Here is a 16907-nt window from a genome sequence, read left to right as displayed (position 1 = left end):
AATAGGAGCAACTTTAACCAAACATCATTTTAAACATTTTAAACATAAATGAAAGTTGGATATTATGAATCTAGACAAAATTCTAAGCAAGTTTCATATATAACTTATTTTAATCCGATGCACGATTATTTAGGTGAGAGCATTTTAAAATGATGGCAAAATTCTGTAATTATGCATGCATTAGATATAAGGAAAAATGCTAGTAGGGGAAAAAATGTAGCCGGGCCGAAACTAAGCAGAGACCCAACATTAAGGAAAAAAAGGAGGGCGCTGGGGTTCTCACCAGGCCTCATGGGCCTTGGCCCAAGGCGGTGGAAGCAACAGGCCGGCAGATCTGGTTGGATTTGGCGATCGACTGGACCCGGGTCAACGAGGAAGAATGTGAGCGGGGTCAAACGAACTCCTCTGCTCGAACAAAGCAGAGGTGCAGCGCAGCTGCGGGGCTGCGGGCACAGGGAGACGCGGCTCCGCCGGGCAGGGCCAGAGACGGGACGGCGGAGCGGCATGAATCCGGGCGGGGGTTCGAGGACGGCAGGGAGCAGCGGACGGGGAGGACCTGGAGGAGCTCGGGGCCTCAAGTGCAGGCGCAGAGGAGGCCAAGGCGCCATCGCAGGGGAACGACAACATTGGCGGGGAACTTGGCGGATCCGGCAGGTGGGACGGCAGTGCAACCAGATCCGGGGAAGGCCGACCCGTTTCCAGCGACGACGAGGCCGGCCGACGATGGGGCGGCGAGGTGCGGCACTCCGGCGGCGGTGCTTGTCCACGAGCAGTGAGAGGTGAGAGGCTCGGGCAAGTGAGAGGGAGATCGAAGCAGAGGAGCGAGGAGGCAATGAGCGCGGCGACCTGGGTCAGTGCTTGCCGGCGACGAAATGGCGAGAGGCGACCGCGGCGACCAGCGGTGGGGATCGGGGACTCCAGCGGGAGGTTGCAGGGAGCGGCGGAATCGAGGCTCCCTTGCTCGAGCCCCTAAGCGCGTGCTCGCGCACGAGAGCGAGAGGATGCTGGGCCTCGGGTGGCGGGATCGAGGCCAGGGATGCTGCTACGCAGGGAGGCCGCGGGTTAGCTTGATGGGGAAAACGAGGAAGGAGGAGGCGGCTTCGGCTGGTGGAAATGGATTCGGAGGGATCCCGAGGTGGATGGCGGCGGCTCGACGGGACAAGTCCCTATATTTTAGGGTTTGTCCAAAAAGACTAGGAGTGGAGTATATGTACATCATAGATTAGGTTAGGGGCTATCTCGTTCCTCCGATCGCAATCGGACAATCGCGAATAAATAGCTAGGGAGTCCAATTAACAAAACGGAGACATTTTGTAGACGTTTGGGGATGATCCGGATCCAACGGTGCCGACTGTCCGGGTCGCGTCCGGGGAAGTTTCAGACATGCACGCGAGGGGTCGGTTGGAACTTGTGGGCTGTGTAGAAGGGCTCGAGCTGAGAGAAGAGAAGAGAGAGAGTCCCGGCGACTGTTTCCGGAGACCGAAAACATCCGACGTTTTGACCGACTATAATGTCGCTATAGTTATCCGTTGGGCAATCAAACGAACTCTGAATGCGACGAAAATTGACAGGCGGCCTACCTACAACATAAAAGCACCGCACGCCAACTTTCATCCCATTCCGAGAACATTCTCCAGCCACTTATAAAATAATATTTCGGACATGCCGTGGGCGCGTTCAAGTGTGGATGGGCTCAGAACGGACAACAGAAGGAACTGGGGAAACTCGGACGGATGCAGGTTTTGAAAAACATGATGATGCAATGCACATGATGACATGAAAAGACGCAACACGCAAGCAAATGACATGACAACGTCAGCGAATAACTGGAAGACATCTGGCGCAACGGTCTCGGGGCGTCACATTATGAAACACTCCATCATTGTCATATTGCTTAGCATGATCATGTAGTCAACATCGTATTTGTGGCAAAGCCACCATTCATAATTCTTTCATACATGTCACTCATGAGTCATTGCATATCCCGGTACACCGTCGGAGGCATTCATATAGAGTCATATTTTGTTCTAAGTATCGAGTTGTAATTTTTGAGTTGTAAGAAAACTAAAAGTGTGATGATCATCATTATTAGAGCATTGTCCCAGTGAGGAAAGGATGATGGATACTATGATTCCCCCACAAGTCGGGATGAGACTCCGGACGAAAATAAATAAATAAAAGAGGCCAAAGAAGCCCAAATAAAAAAATGAGAGAAAAAGAGAGAAGGGGCAATGCTACTATCCTTTTACCACACTTGTGCTTCAAAGTAGCACCATGATCTTCATGATAGAGAGTCTCCTATGAAGTCACTTTCATATACTAGTGGGAATTTTTCATTATAGAACTTGGCTTGTATATTCCAATGACGGGCTTCCTCAAAATGCCCTAGGTCTTCATGAGCAAGCAAGTTGGATGCACACCCACTTAGTTTCTTTTGTTGAGCTTTCATATACTTATAGCTCTAGTGCATCCGTTGCATGGCAATCCCTACTCACTCACATTGATATCTATTGATGGGCATCTCCATAGCCCGTTGATACGCCTAGTTGATGTGAGACTATCTTCTCCCTTTTTGTCTTCTCCACAACCACCATTCTATTCCACCTATAAGTGCTATGTCCATGGCTCACTCTCATTTATTGCGTGAAGATTGAAAAAGTTAGAGAACACCAAAAGTATGAAACAATTGCTTGGCTTGTCATCGGGGTTGTGTGTGATTTAAATATTTTGTGTGGTGAAGATGGAGCATAGCCAGACTATATGATTTTGTAGGGATAACTTTCTTTGGCCATGCTATTTTGAGAAGACATAATTGCTTTGTTAGTATGCTTGAAGTATTATTATTTTTATGTCAATATTAAACTTTTTTCTTGAATCTTTCGGATCTGAATATTCATACCACAATTAAGAAGAATTACATTAAAATTATGCCAAGTAGCACTCCGCATCAAAAATTCTGTTTTTATCATTTACCTACTCGAGGAAGAGAAGGAATTAAGCTTGGGGATGCTTGATACGTCTCCAACGTATCTATAATTTTTGATTGCTCCATGCTATATTATCTACTGTTTTGGACATTATTGGGCTTTATTTTCCACTTTTATATTATTTTTGGGACTAACCTATTAACTGGAGGGCAGCCCAGAATTGCTGTTTTTTTTGCCTGTTTTAAGGTTTCGAAGAAAAGGAATATCAAACGGAGTCCAAACGGAATGAAACCTTCGGGAATGTGATTTTCTCAACGAACAAGACCCAAGAGACCTGGGCCCTACGTCAAGACACAAAAGAGGAGGCCACGAGGTAGGGGGCGCGCCTACCCCCCCCCCCCCCAGGCGCGCCCTCCACCCTTGTGGGCCCCCTGTTGCTCCACCGACGTACTCCTTCCTCCTATATATTCATACGTACCCCCAAACGATCAGAGACGGAGCCAAAAACCTTATTCCACCGCCACAACTTTCAACATAGCCCCTCCGATGAAGTGTAAGTAGTTTACCTCAGACCTACGGGTCCATAGTTATTAGCTAGATGGCTTCTTCTCTCTTTTTGGATCTCAATACAATGTTTTCCCCCTCTCTTGTGGAGAACTATTCAATGTAATCTTCTTTTTGCGGTGTGTTTGTTGAGACCGATGAATTGTGGGTTTATGATCAAGTCCATCTATGAACAATATTTGAATCTTCTCTCAATTCTTTTATGTATGATTGGTTATCTTTCCAAGTCTCCTCGAATTATCAGTTTGGTTTGGTCTACTAGATTGATCTTTCTTGCAATGGGAGAAGTGCTTAGCTTTAGGTTCAATCTTGCGGTGTCCATTCCCAGTGACAGTAGGGGCAGCAAGGCACGTATTGTATTGTTGCCATCGAGGATAACAAGATGTGGTTTTCATCATATTGCATGAGTTTATCCCTCTATATCATGTCATCTTGCTTAAGGTGTTACTCTTTTTTTAACTTAATACTCTAGATGCACGCTGGATAGCGGTCGATGAGTGGAGTAATAGTAGTAGATGCTGGCAGGAGTCGGTCTACTTGTCTCAGACATGATGCCTATATACATGATCATACCTAGATATTCTCATAACTATACTCAATTCTTTCAATTGCTCAACAGTAATTTGTTCACCCACCGTAGAATACTTATGCTCTCGAGAGAAGCCACTAGTGAAACCTATGGCTCCCGGGTCTATCTTTATCATATTAATCTCCTACTACTTATTAGTTATTTCCTTTGCTTTTTTACTTTGCCTTTATTTTACTTTGCATCTTTATCACAAAAATACAAAAAATATTATCTTATCATATCTGTCAGATCTCACTCTCGTAAGTGGCCCTGTAGGGATTGACAACCCCTATTCGCGTTGGTTGCGAGGATTTATCTATTTAGTGCAGGTACGAGGGACTCGCGCGTAGCCTCCTAATAGATTGATACCTTGGTTCTCAAAAATTGAGGGAAATACTTATGCTACTTTGCTCCATCATCCCTTCCTCTTCGGGGAAAACCAATGCAGTGCTCAAGAGGTAGCAACGATAATTCGCATGTGTCCTCGGGAGCACTTTCCTTCATATATGAGTTTGTCCAGGCTTGCCCTTTGCTACAAAAAGGATTGGGCCATCTTGCTGCACCTTATTTACTTCTATTACTTGCTACTCGTTACAAATTACCTTATCACAAAATTATCTGTTACCGATAATTTCAGTACTTGCAGAGAATACCTTACTGAAAATTGCTTATCATTTCCTTCTGCTCCTCGTTGGGTTCGACACTCTTACCTATTGAAAAGGCTACGATGGATCCCCTACACTTGTGGGTCATCAAATATGTGTTGTACTCTTTAGGGAGTTTGGCCTCTGTCCATTCGGCGATGAAGTTAGACAATATCTAAGATTTAATGGCTCGGCGTGGCTTATATGTTATTTCAAACGGTAAGAGCTCAATGGCCCATTTGGCAATCCGGCCGGTGGCATCCCGGTTGTTTATGATATCATTAAGTGGTACTTCGGAAGCCACCGTGATCGAGCACTCTTGAAAGTAGTGGTGCAGCTTCCGGGATGCTATGAAGACTGCATATGCTATCTTTTGATAATGTGGGTATCGGGATTTGCATGATGTGAGGTCCGTTGATACATAGTATACGGGTTTTTGAAGTGGGAATTTATGTCCCTCTTCCTCTTGTTCGACGACGAGCACCGCACTCACCACCTGGTGCATTGTAGACATGTATAGCAACATGGGTTCGCCGACGTTTGGTGTGGCCAGCATTGGGTTACTTGCTAATAAAGCTTTTATTTCTTCCAATCCAACTGTTGCAGCATCCGTCCATGAAAATGGTCGGTGCGTTGGAGCAGGCGATACAATGGCAGTGCCTTTTCTCCTAATCTGGAGATAAAGGGGCTCAAAGGTGCCACGCACCCGGCTAGTTTTTTGACCTGCTTGAGGTCTGTTGGTGTAGCCAACTGTGATAGGGCTCAGATTTTGGCTGGGTTTGCTTTGATTCCCCTATTGGAAACAATGAACCCAAGCAGTTTTCTAGCGGGAATGCCGAAAACGCACTTTTCCGGATTCAGCCGTATGTCATATCTTCAGAGGTTGTCGAATGTAAGGCGTAAGTCGTCCACCAATGATTCGACATGCTTAGTTTTGATGACTACATCATCTACATATGCCTCAACTGTCTTGCTGATTTGCTTTCACAGGCATGTTTGAATCATGCGTTGATATGTAGCGCCGGTGTTTCTGAGCCCAAAGGGCATGGTGTTGAAGAAGGGCCCGTATGGGGTGATGAATGTTGTTGCGGCTTCTACGGATTCCTTCATTTTGATTTGATGGTATCCAGAGTATGCATCGAGGAAGCACAGTGAGTCATGTCCTGCGGTTGCATCAATAATCTGGTCGATGCGAGGTAGTGGGAAGGGATCATTAGGGCACACTTTATTAAGGTCCTTGAAGTCGACACACAAGCGCCAGGATTTGTCCTTCTTTGGCACCATGACCAGGTTTGCTAGCCAGTCCGGATGTTTGATGTCTCTAATAAACACAGCCTCGAGTAGCTTGTCTAGCTCCTCACCTATAGCCTATCATTTGGGTTCGGAAAATCGCTGCAGCGTTTTCTTGACTAGTTTGTATCCCTTCATTAACTTGCGACTATATTCAGCCAGTGTGCGTGGGATTCCTGGCATATCCGAGGGGTGCCAGGCGAAGATGTCCCAATTCTTGCGCAAGAGCGCGCGCAATGCGGCGTCGACCGTCAGATCTAGTTGTGCCCCAGTGGAAGTTGTCTTCTTGGGGTCCATCGGGTGAACTTGAAATTTTACTATCTCGTCCGCTGGCTTAGAAGAAGTGGATTTAGGCCTTTTATCAAGAATTACATCGTCTCTATTCACTATGGAACGCAGAGCGGTAAGCTCCTCAGTCGCCAGGGCTTCGGATAGTGCCTCGAGGGCCAAGGATGCGGTTTTGTTTTCGGCGCGGAGTGCTATGTCCGGATCACTAGCGATAGTGATAACACCGTTGGGCCCGGGCATTTTGAGCTACATGTACCCGTAATGAGGTATGGCTTGAAAGCGTGTGAATGCGTCTCGCCCTAACCGGGCATGATATCTGCTGTTGAAAGGGTCCACCTGGAAGATTATCACTTTGGACCTATAGTTCTCTGGTGTGCCGAATACCACGTCTAGTTTAATTTTCCCCGAGCATCTTGCTTCCTGACTGGAGATAATTCCTCAAAAGGTTGTATTACTCTGCTCAATGCAACTCCTGTCCATTTGCATTTTATTGAGCGTGCCTTCGTAGATGAGGTTCAGTCCGCTACCGCCGTCCATGAGCACTTTAGTGAGGCGAAAGCTATCTATAATTGGGTTTAGCACCAAAGCGACAGGTGCTCGGACTGATCGGGCCCTTGGCTCGTCACTGGCATTAAAGGTTATCGCCATATCATTCCAAGGATTTATTGCGGCTACGTGATTCACCTCGGCGAGGTCGCGGAGCGTCCTTTTACGCCGGTTGTTTGAAGAAAATTTCTCGAAGACCGTAAGTACATTGTGGTTGTTATCCTCGAGGGAATGCCTTGCTGGAGTGGTGCTGGTGAGAATAGCCTCCCCGCTTTTAGCCACCTGCCGGAGCATCCAACATGCCCAAAGGCTATGAGTTGGTTCGGAATTCGGCATCGCGTGTATCTAACAGGGCTTGTCGAGCCATTAATCAAGGACAATTATGTGTCTTGGTAAGGGCTTAATTTTTCTTTCCGGGAAGTAATGATCAGGTGCCCCATAAGGGTGCATCTGTTTTGTCCGGTCGATGGGTGGCTTAAAGGCCGATGGTTCCCACCGAGTTGTCTGGGCTTTGCATGCGCTTTCCATTGCGCAATACTTCTGTACTATGTGTGCCAAATCTGCAAAGTGCAGTATGTGGCGTCGATTGAGGGAATTGAGGATCCCCTCGTCCGTACAATTGCGGCAAAAGACTGATATCGCATCGTTTTTCGCAGCAATCTTTGATCTTGTTTTTAACAAGTAGGAATCTAGCCCAAAAGTGATGGACTATTTCCTGAGGTTGTTGTCGTATATACATTAAATCACATATGTCCGGGGGACCGAAATTGCTTGGAGAGTATTGATTGTGGTGGGTGGGTGGGTTTAAATCTGAACCTTGACCCATTGTGGAATCCGGATTTTGGAAAGTTTCTGAGGTCATTGGCCCAGGATCTGGAGTGTCCTGGGGGTTTTTAGACTCAGCACCTGATTCTATGTTCGGAAGACAGATGATCTGAACATAGTTTGTTTTCAGCATAGGAGGAGTGGTATCCTCAACTTGTTCTTCCATGACAGTCACCAGGTGGGCGATAGGTGGAGACCTGATTTCCCTCTGATTGGGTTTAAGCCCAATCAGATCGTAATCTGTTAAGACCCCCTAGGGCGGTGATGCGATCTAGTAGTTCGTTTAAAGATGAGACATCTGTTGGATCCATCCTATACCAACGCTTTCGAGGTTGATGCGGAGATGATTTTCGGTGATCCAGGGAACCGCCTTGGGCTTAATGGTCGGGCGGGCGCCAATGGTGAAGTTGCCAATCTGGAGGGTCTGCCTAGGAACTAGGGCTCTTCCAGAGGTAATTTTGTCGTTGACGATGAGGCGATCCATCGATCCTTCTATTGACAACACGGAGGAACTCTCAATGAAAGCACCAACGTCGGTGTCAAAACCGATAGATCTCGGGTAGGGGGTCCCGAACTGTGTGTCTAAGGATCGAAGGTAACAGTAGGCAGGGGACACGATGTTTACCCAGGTTCGGGCCCTCTTGATGGAGGTAAAACCCTACGTCCTGCTTGATTGACTTTGATGAGTATAGGGGTTACAAGAGTTGATCTACCTTGAGATCGTAATGGCTAAACCCTAGATGTCTAGCATGTATGGTTATGATTGCCTCTATGGACTAAACCCTCCGGTTTATATAGACACCGGAGGAGCCCTGGAATGTACAGAGTCAATTTACAGAGAAATGAATCTTCATATCCGAGCGCTAAGCTTGCCTTCCACGCCAAGGAGAGTCCCATCCGGACATCGGGGAAGGTCCTGTATCTTGTATCTTCACGGCCCATTAATTCAGCCCATGCCCCATAGCCCGGCCATCCGAGGACCCCATAATCCTGGACTCCCTCAGTCGTCCACAGCAACACCTCGACGTCCCTCTTCCACCATGCTGGATGAGGATCCATCGTCGTTCTCATCGTCCCGCCGGTTCAGCCACCCCGTCCTCCACCTCCAAGGAGCTGCCCCAACATTCCCCTCGTCTTTCTTGCCACCTCCGTTCCCACACCATCGTCTTCACCTGCACCGAAAGAGCGGCATCACCATCGTTTCCTTGGATGAAGCTGAGGCCTAATCGGCGCCAACAAAGAGGTTGTACACTAATCGCCACATTTTCTTCTTGATTCGATCTCGTGGTGCTACCGGCGCTCGGTCCCGAGACAACATGGCGCGGCTCCATCCATGGCGGTGTCGCCGACCACTTCCTCCACAGTGTCGCTCCCTCGGCGGCGACGTCCACATCAGTAGGAGCTGCTGCTGCTTTAGCTCTCACTCGTGCTGCTGCTCTGCTCTTGCTCTCGGTCCCCTGCCTGGTCTGCTCTTGTTATTGCTCTTGCTCTTGCTTTTTATTGCGCTGCTGCTCTCGCTCTTGCTCTCGCTTGCGATGTTGCTCCAATTTGGCTACACTTCAATCGACTACGTCGACTTTTGGGTCAGTGGATTTTCAGGGGGTGGGGGGCTCGCAGGAGTTAAGGAAGAACCAGCCGCAGTGGGGAGGGGGGATCCCCGGAGAGGTACCCCACTATCTATCTTAGGGTTCAGGGTGGGGGCAGTGGTCGCCAGCGGTGGCATGGGGATCGCCGGAGAAAAAGCTCGGCACAGGGGAGCCTAGAGGGATGGCCGGGGCGGCGGCGGACAAGCGGTGGGGAGTGGTTCCTGGGTGGGCAGGGCGGCGCACCGCCGGCCGCAGGGGGCAAGGGGCGGCGGTTTGGCCGGTGGTGGCTGGCGGCTCAGGGGGTGGAGGTCGAAGATGAACTGCTGCACGACCAGTTGCCCCAGCTCTCGCACGCGCTGCTGCTACTGCTTTTCTGCTACTAGTGCGTTTAGTTTCGATAGCAAAATTCAGCTTCAACAGCAAAATTCAGTTTCGACAGTTAAGTTTAGTTTTGACAGTTAAGTTCAGTTTCGACAGTTAAGTTCAGAGATGAGCGGCTGATGTATTTTACATCTAGCACTTTGTGGTTATGTGTTTTATGTCGTCTATTGGAGATGCTATTAGAATTCCACTCAGGTTAACATTGTCTCTCTTGTCCAGCTTCAGCCTCGGCGTCGTACAACTCACTGGAGCTGCTCCAACGATGAAACCCTCCATCACAACAGAGCAGTACCCCGAGCTCCATCTCCATACGCCTAAGATCTTCTTCCCCTCCTACGACAGCCAAGTCAGCCGGAGCATCCTCACCGACCAACCTAATCAACTGAGATCGACATTGCTTCATGAAAGAGGTTGTACACTTGTTGCATCTCTTTTTTACTCTACATGTTATATATATTGACCACTAAGCGCACGTAGTAACGTGAAATACGATTATTTTATCCTACTATATGACAAGCAGTGAGGTACCAGGCAACTTAGCTATCCATGATGGACTCTCTTGAACGCCATCATTATTTATCTCTGCATGTTTGAGTTGTGCATTTGTCGATGGGCCTGGGAGTTGAGCTAGTAGGGTAGTGGCCTGGGTCCAAAGTAGTAGAAGTAGCACAAAAACATTTTTTGAGTGTAGGCTTTCCCTTGATCAAGCCTTCCTAATAGAATCGCCAGTGCTTGAAAGGAAAAGTGAAGGAAAAACATAGGAATTGGAAAGTTTCCTGTGGTACTACTATTCATGCATTTGGTTCAAAGGAATGGAGCAAAGGAAAACTTTAGGATTTGTTCCTTTAGTGTCTCCTTGAAAGAACAACTGTAGGAATTTTAATTTCCACTTGTCCTCCTTTTCAAATTCCTATTCATGAAGCACAAGACTAAGAGATAGTAGTGTAATAGAATTATAACCGTACATTTTCTTGTGGTTTGACTTAATCTCACCATGCTTCTTTGGATCCTGTGATCTTCAAATTCTTGTGAACCAAACACCCAGATTGGGAGAAAGCCTGTGATTTTAAATTCTCTATTTTGCACGTGCATTCCTATCCTATTACTGTCTATTTTCTATCCATGCATTGTTAGAATCCTCAAATTCAAACAAGCCCTTACACAATTACTTCTGTTACAGATATGTGTCAAAGAAAACCTTGTGTGGTTTGTCCGGCTCCTGCTGCGCTGTGTTCCACCCCAGCTCAGCTGCTCCAACAATGGAAGGGTTCACCATAGCAGGGATCCGCTCTCCAGACTGTCTTTCGCCGCCTCAGATCTTCTTCCCTGTCGCCGGCAGCCACGACAACTGCATTACCATCATCAACTGAGTAAATGACCTTGAGGACTACATGGGTCCACAAGAGAGGTCGCACTCTTCTGTGTCTGCTTACGTTATGCATGGCTTAATACGATGACATGCTACTTTATCATTGTGTTCACCTATTAGACTCTGTGTCAGGTCCAAACTAATGCTGAAACTTGAGTTTTTAAATGGTTGTGGGGTACATATTGGGGCAGCAATTAGTACTATCTATCTACTATCTGGTTAATCTCGGGTGTCTACTATGAGTTTCATGTTGGGTGCAAACAAACATTAAAGGAGCCATTATCTGTATTTTTAACTAAAGCTATTATCTGCCAGCTATCATTGGTTTTGGTTCTTTCCACAGTTTGCTACCATCACTCTGGATTTGTGCATGCACTCCTTACATAATCTCACTATGTTTTATTCCTATGCATGTCAGTTATTGTACACAATGGAACTGAACAAGTAGAGCAAAAGAAACGACCCTTGCGTGGCAATAAAATTTCATGCAGACGTTGCTCCATGGTGGGTGCAAAGGCAGCCCCCTCCACCCATTTCAGATTGTAATCAAGAGGAAGATAACTGTTCTGAGGGGGATTCAGAAGGAGAAGACCACTCCTATTTACCCCCTGAGGTCTTCGCTCGAACTTGGCATGCTGATGTTGGTAATATCATGCATATGGTGCCTTGCATTGCTTACTTTATACATCAAATACGTCATCTGCTTAGTTTAGACATGCTTTGTGTGAATGCCATCTATTTAGTTTCTTTATCGTATATGTGAATCATGCAATGCCATCTTGTTTAGCCAGGCATCATATATGTGAGTTTTGCAATGCCACCCTGGTTAGCCAGTCATCTTATATGTGAATTGTATCATGCCATCATTTTTTATTATGTGTTAAATTTGTCAACAATTTTAGTACATTCAATTACTCTTCCTGTGCATCAGCCATTCGGCACGGTCATGGAAAAAATTTGGAGTGGAAACAAGGTCTTCAGAGTAGACAATGCAATCTGACGAAGCGCATGTCTTGCTGGTTACGCGTAACTCCTCAGAGGAGGATTCAGAGACAGATGACCAATCTTGTCCCCCCCCCCCAAGGTGCATGCTTTAACTTGGCAGGGTTACGTTCCTCATATCATGCATATGGTATCTTGCGTTGCTATGTCATTTGCTTAGTTTAGAGATGCTTTGTGTGAATGCCACCTGTTTAGTGTCTAATTACCATATATGTGAATTATGCAATGACATCTTGTTACAAGACATTATATGAAGGAAATATGCCCTAGAGGCAATAATAAAGTTATTATTTATTTCCTCATATCATGATAAATGTTTATTATTCATGCTAGAATTGTATTAATCGAAAACTTAGTACATGTGTGAATACATAGACAAACAGAGTGTCACTAGTATGCCTCTACCTTACTAGCTCATTAATCAAAGATGGTTAAGTTTCCTAACCATAGATATGAGTTGTCATTTGTTTAACGGGATCACATCATTAGGAGAATGATGAGATTGACTTGACCCATTCTGTGAGCTTAGCACTTGATCGTTTAGTTTACTGCTATTGCTTTCTTCATGACTCATACATGTTCCTATGACTATGAGGTTATGCAACTCCCGATTACCGGAGGAACACTTTGTGTGCTACCAAACGTCACAACGTAACTGGGTGATTATAAAGGTGCTCTATAGGTATCTCCGATGGTACTTGTTGAGTTGGCATAGATCAAGATTAGGATTTGTCACTCCGATTGTCGGAGAGGTATCTCTGGGCCCACTCGGTAATGCACATCACTATAAGCCTTGCAAGCATTGTAACTAATGAGTTGGTTGCGAGATGATGTATTATGAAATGAGTAAAGAGACTTGCCGGTAATGAGATTGAACTAGGTATTGAGATACCGACGATCGAATCTCGGGCAAGTAACATACCGATGACAAAGGGAACAACGTATGTTGTTATGCGATTTGACCGATAAAGATCTTCGTAGAATATGTGGGAGCCAATATGAGCATCCAGGTTCCTCTATTGGTTATTGACCGGAGATGTGTCTCTGTCATGTCTACATAGTTCTTGAACCCGTAGGGTCCGCATGCTTAAAGTTCGGTGACGATCGGTATTACGAGTTTTTGTGTTTTGATGTACCGAAGGTAGTTCAGAGTCCTGGATATGATCACGGACATGAAGAGGAGTCTCGAAATGGTCGAGACGTAAAGATCAATATATTAGACGACTATATTCAGACACCAGAAGTGTTCCAGGTGGTTTCGGAGAAAACCGGAGTGTCGGAGGGTTACCGGAACCCCTCGGGAGAAATAATGGGCCTTATGGGCCTTAGTGAAGAGAGAGAGGGCTGGCCTAGGGCAGGCTACACGCCCCTCCCCCTCTAATCCAAATTGGACTAGGAGAGGGGGCGGCACCCCCCTTTCCTTCTCCCTCTCCCTCTCCCCCTTCCTTTCCCCCTCCTAGTAGGAGTAGGAAAGAGGGAGTCCTACTCCTACTAGGAGGAGGAGTCCTCCTCCTGGTGCGCCTACAGGGGCCGACCGGCCTCCCCCCTTGCTCCTTTATATACGGGGGCAGGGGGCACCTCTAGACACACAAGTTGATCTGTTGATCTCCCCCAGACGTGTGCGGTGCTCCCCTCCACCATAATCCACCTCGATCATATCGTAGCGGTGCTTAGGCGAAGCCCTATGTCGGTAGCATCATCATCACTGTCATCACGCCGTCGTGCTGACGGAATTCTCCCGTGAAGCTCTGCTGGATCGGAGTCCGTGGGACATCATCGAGCTGAACGTGTGCTGAACTCGGAAGTGTCGTGTGTTCGGTACTTGGATCGGTCGGATCGTGAAGACGTACGACTACATCAACCGCGTTGTGCTAACGCTTCCGTTTTCGGTCTACGAGGGTACGTGGACACACTCTCCCCTCTCGTTGCTATGCATCACCATGATCCTGTGTCCGTAGGAACTTTTTTTTGAAATTACTACGTTCCCCAACAGTAGCATCCGAGCCAGGTTTATGCGTAGATGTTATATGCACGAGTAGAACACAAGTGAGTTGTGGACGATACAAGTCATACTGCTTACCAGCATGTCACACTTTGGTTCGGCGGTATTATTGGATGAAGCGGCTCAGACCGACATTACGCGTACGATTACGCGAGACTGGTTCTACCGTTGCACATAGGTGGCTGGCGGGTGTGAGTTTCTCCAACTTTAGTTGAATCGAGTGTGGCTACGCCCGATCCTTGAGAAGGTTAAAACAGCACTAACTTGACAAACTATCGTTGTGGTTTTGATGCGTAGGTAAGAACGGTTCTTGCTCAGCCCGTAGCAGCCACGTAAAACTTGCAACAACAAAGTAGAGGACGTCTAAGTTGTTTTTGCAGGGCATGTTGTGATGTGATATGGTCAAGACATGATGCTATATTTTACTGTGTGAGATGATCATGTTTTGTAACCGAGTTATCGGCAACTGGCAGGAGCCATATGGTTGTCACTTTATTGTATGCAATGCAATCGCCCTGTATTGGCTTCACTTTATCACTAAGCACGATAGTCGTAGAAACAATATTTGGCGAGACGACAACGATGCTACGATGGAGATCAAGGTGTCAGGCCGGTGACGATGGTGATCATGACGGTGCTTTGGAGATGGAGATCAAAAGCACAAGATGATGATGGCCATATCATATCACTTATATTGATTGCATGTGATGTTTATCTTTTATGCATCTTATGTTGCTTAGAATGACGGTAGCATTATAAGATGATCTCTCACTAAATTTCAAGGTACAAGTGTTCTCCCTGAGTATGCACTGTTTCGAAAGTTCGTCGTGCCGAGACACCACATGATGATCGGGTGTGATAAGCTCTACGTTCACAAACAACGGGTGCAAGCCAGTTTTGCACATGCAGAATACTCGGGTTAAACTTGACAAGCCTAGCATATGCAGATATGGCCTTGCTAGCTCTTGAGCACTGCGTTGGTTTTCCCTTGAAGAGGAAAGGGTGATTCAGTAAAGTAGCGTAAGTATTTCCCTAAGTTTTTGAGAACCAAGGTATCAATTCAGTAGGAGATCACGCTCGAGTCCCACACACCTACACAAACAAATAAGAACCTAGCAACCAACACGATAAAGGGGTTGTCAATCCCTTCACGGTCACTTACGAGAGTGAGATCTGATAGATATGATAAGATAGTATTTTTGGTATTTTTATGATAAAGAGAAATAAAGATGCAAAGTAAAATAAACGGCAATAGAAATAGCTAAGTGTTGGAAGATTAATATGATGGAAGATAGACCCGGGGGCCATAGGTTTCACTAGTGGCTTCTCTCAACAGCATAAGTATTACGGTGGGTAAACGAATTATTGTCGAGCAACTGATAGAATTGAGCATAGTTATGAGAATATCTAGGTATGATGATGTATATAGGCATCACGTCCATGACAAGTAGACCGAAACGATTCTGCATCTACTACTATTACTCCACACAACGACCGCTATGCAGCATGCATCTAGAGTATTAAGTTCATAAGAATAGAGTAATGCTTTAAGTAAGATGACATGATGTCGAGGGATAAACTCATGCAATATGATATAAACCCCATCTTTTTATCCTCGATGGCAACAATACAATACGTGCCTTGCTGCCCCTGCTCTCACTGGGAAAGGACACCGCAAGATTGAACCCAAAGCTAAGCACTTCTCCCATTGCAAGAAAGATCAATCTAGTAGGCCAAACCAAACTGATAATTTGAAGAGACTTGCAAAGATAAACAATCACACATAAAAGAATTCAGAGGAGATTCAACTATTGTTCATAGATAAACTTGATCATAAACCCACAATTCATCGGATCTCGACAAACACACCGCAAAAGAAGAGTACATCGAATAGATCTCCAAGAAGATCGAGGAGAACTTTGTATTGAGATTCAAAGAGAGAGAAGAAGCCATCTAGCTACTAGCTATGGACCCGAAGGTCTGAAGTAAACTACTCACACATCACCGGAGAGGCCATGGAGTTGATGAAGAGGCCCTCCGTGATCAATGCCCCCCCCCCCCGACGGAGCTCCGGAAAAGGCCCCAATATGGGATCTCTCGGGTACAGAAGGTTGCGACCGTGGAATTAGGTTTTTGTGGTGCTCCTGGATGTTTGCGGGGTACATGGACTTATATAGGAGGAAGAAGTAGGTCGGTGGAGCAACGAGGGGCCCACGAGGGTGGAGGGCGCGCCCAGGGGGTAGGCACGCCCCCCTGCCTCGTGGCCTCCTTGATTGTTTCTTTGACGCCCACTCCAAGTCTCCTGGATCATGTTTGTTGAGAAAATCATGTTCCCGAAGGTTTCATTCCGTTTGGACTTCGTTTGATATTCCTTTTCTGCGAACACTGAAATAGGCAAAAAACAGCAATTTGGGCTGGGCCTCCGGTTAATAGCTTAGTCCTAAAAATAATATAAAAGTGCATAACAAAGCCCATTAAACATCCAAAACAGGATATAATATAGCATGGAACAATAAAAAATTACAGATACGTTGGAGGCATATCAAGCATCCCCAAGCTTAATTCATGCTCGTCCTCGAGTAGGTAAATGATAAAAACAGAATTTTTGATGTGGAATGCTACTTAGCATAATTTGCAATGTAATTCTCTTATCTGTGGTATGGATATTCAGATCCGATATATTCAAGACAAAAGTTTAATATTGACATAAAAATAATAATACTTCAAGCATACTAACTAAGCAATTATGTCTTCTCAAAATAACATGGCCAAAAAAGTTATCCCTACAAAATCATATAGTCTGGCTATGCTCTATCTTCATCACACAAAATATTTAAATCATGCACAACCCCGATGACAAGCCAAGCAATTGTTTTATACTTTTGATGTTCTCAAACTTTTTCAATCTTCACGCA

This window comes from Triticum urartu, chromosome 7A, assembly GCF_056163025.1.
Source record: "Triticum urartu cultivar PI428250 chromosome 7A, HENAU_Tu73, whole genome shotgun sequence".
Lineage (NCBI taxonomy): Eukaryota > Viridiplantae > Streptophyta > Magnoliopsida > Poales > Poaceae > Triticum > Triticum urartu.
The sequence above is the reverse complement of the archived record's forward strand: the minus strand, read 5'-3'. Positions refer to the sequence as shown.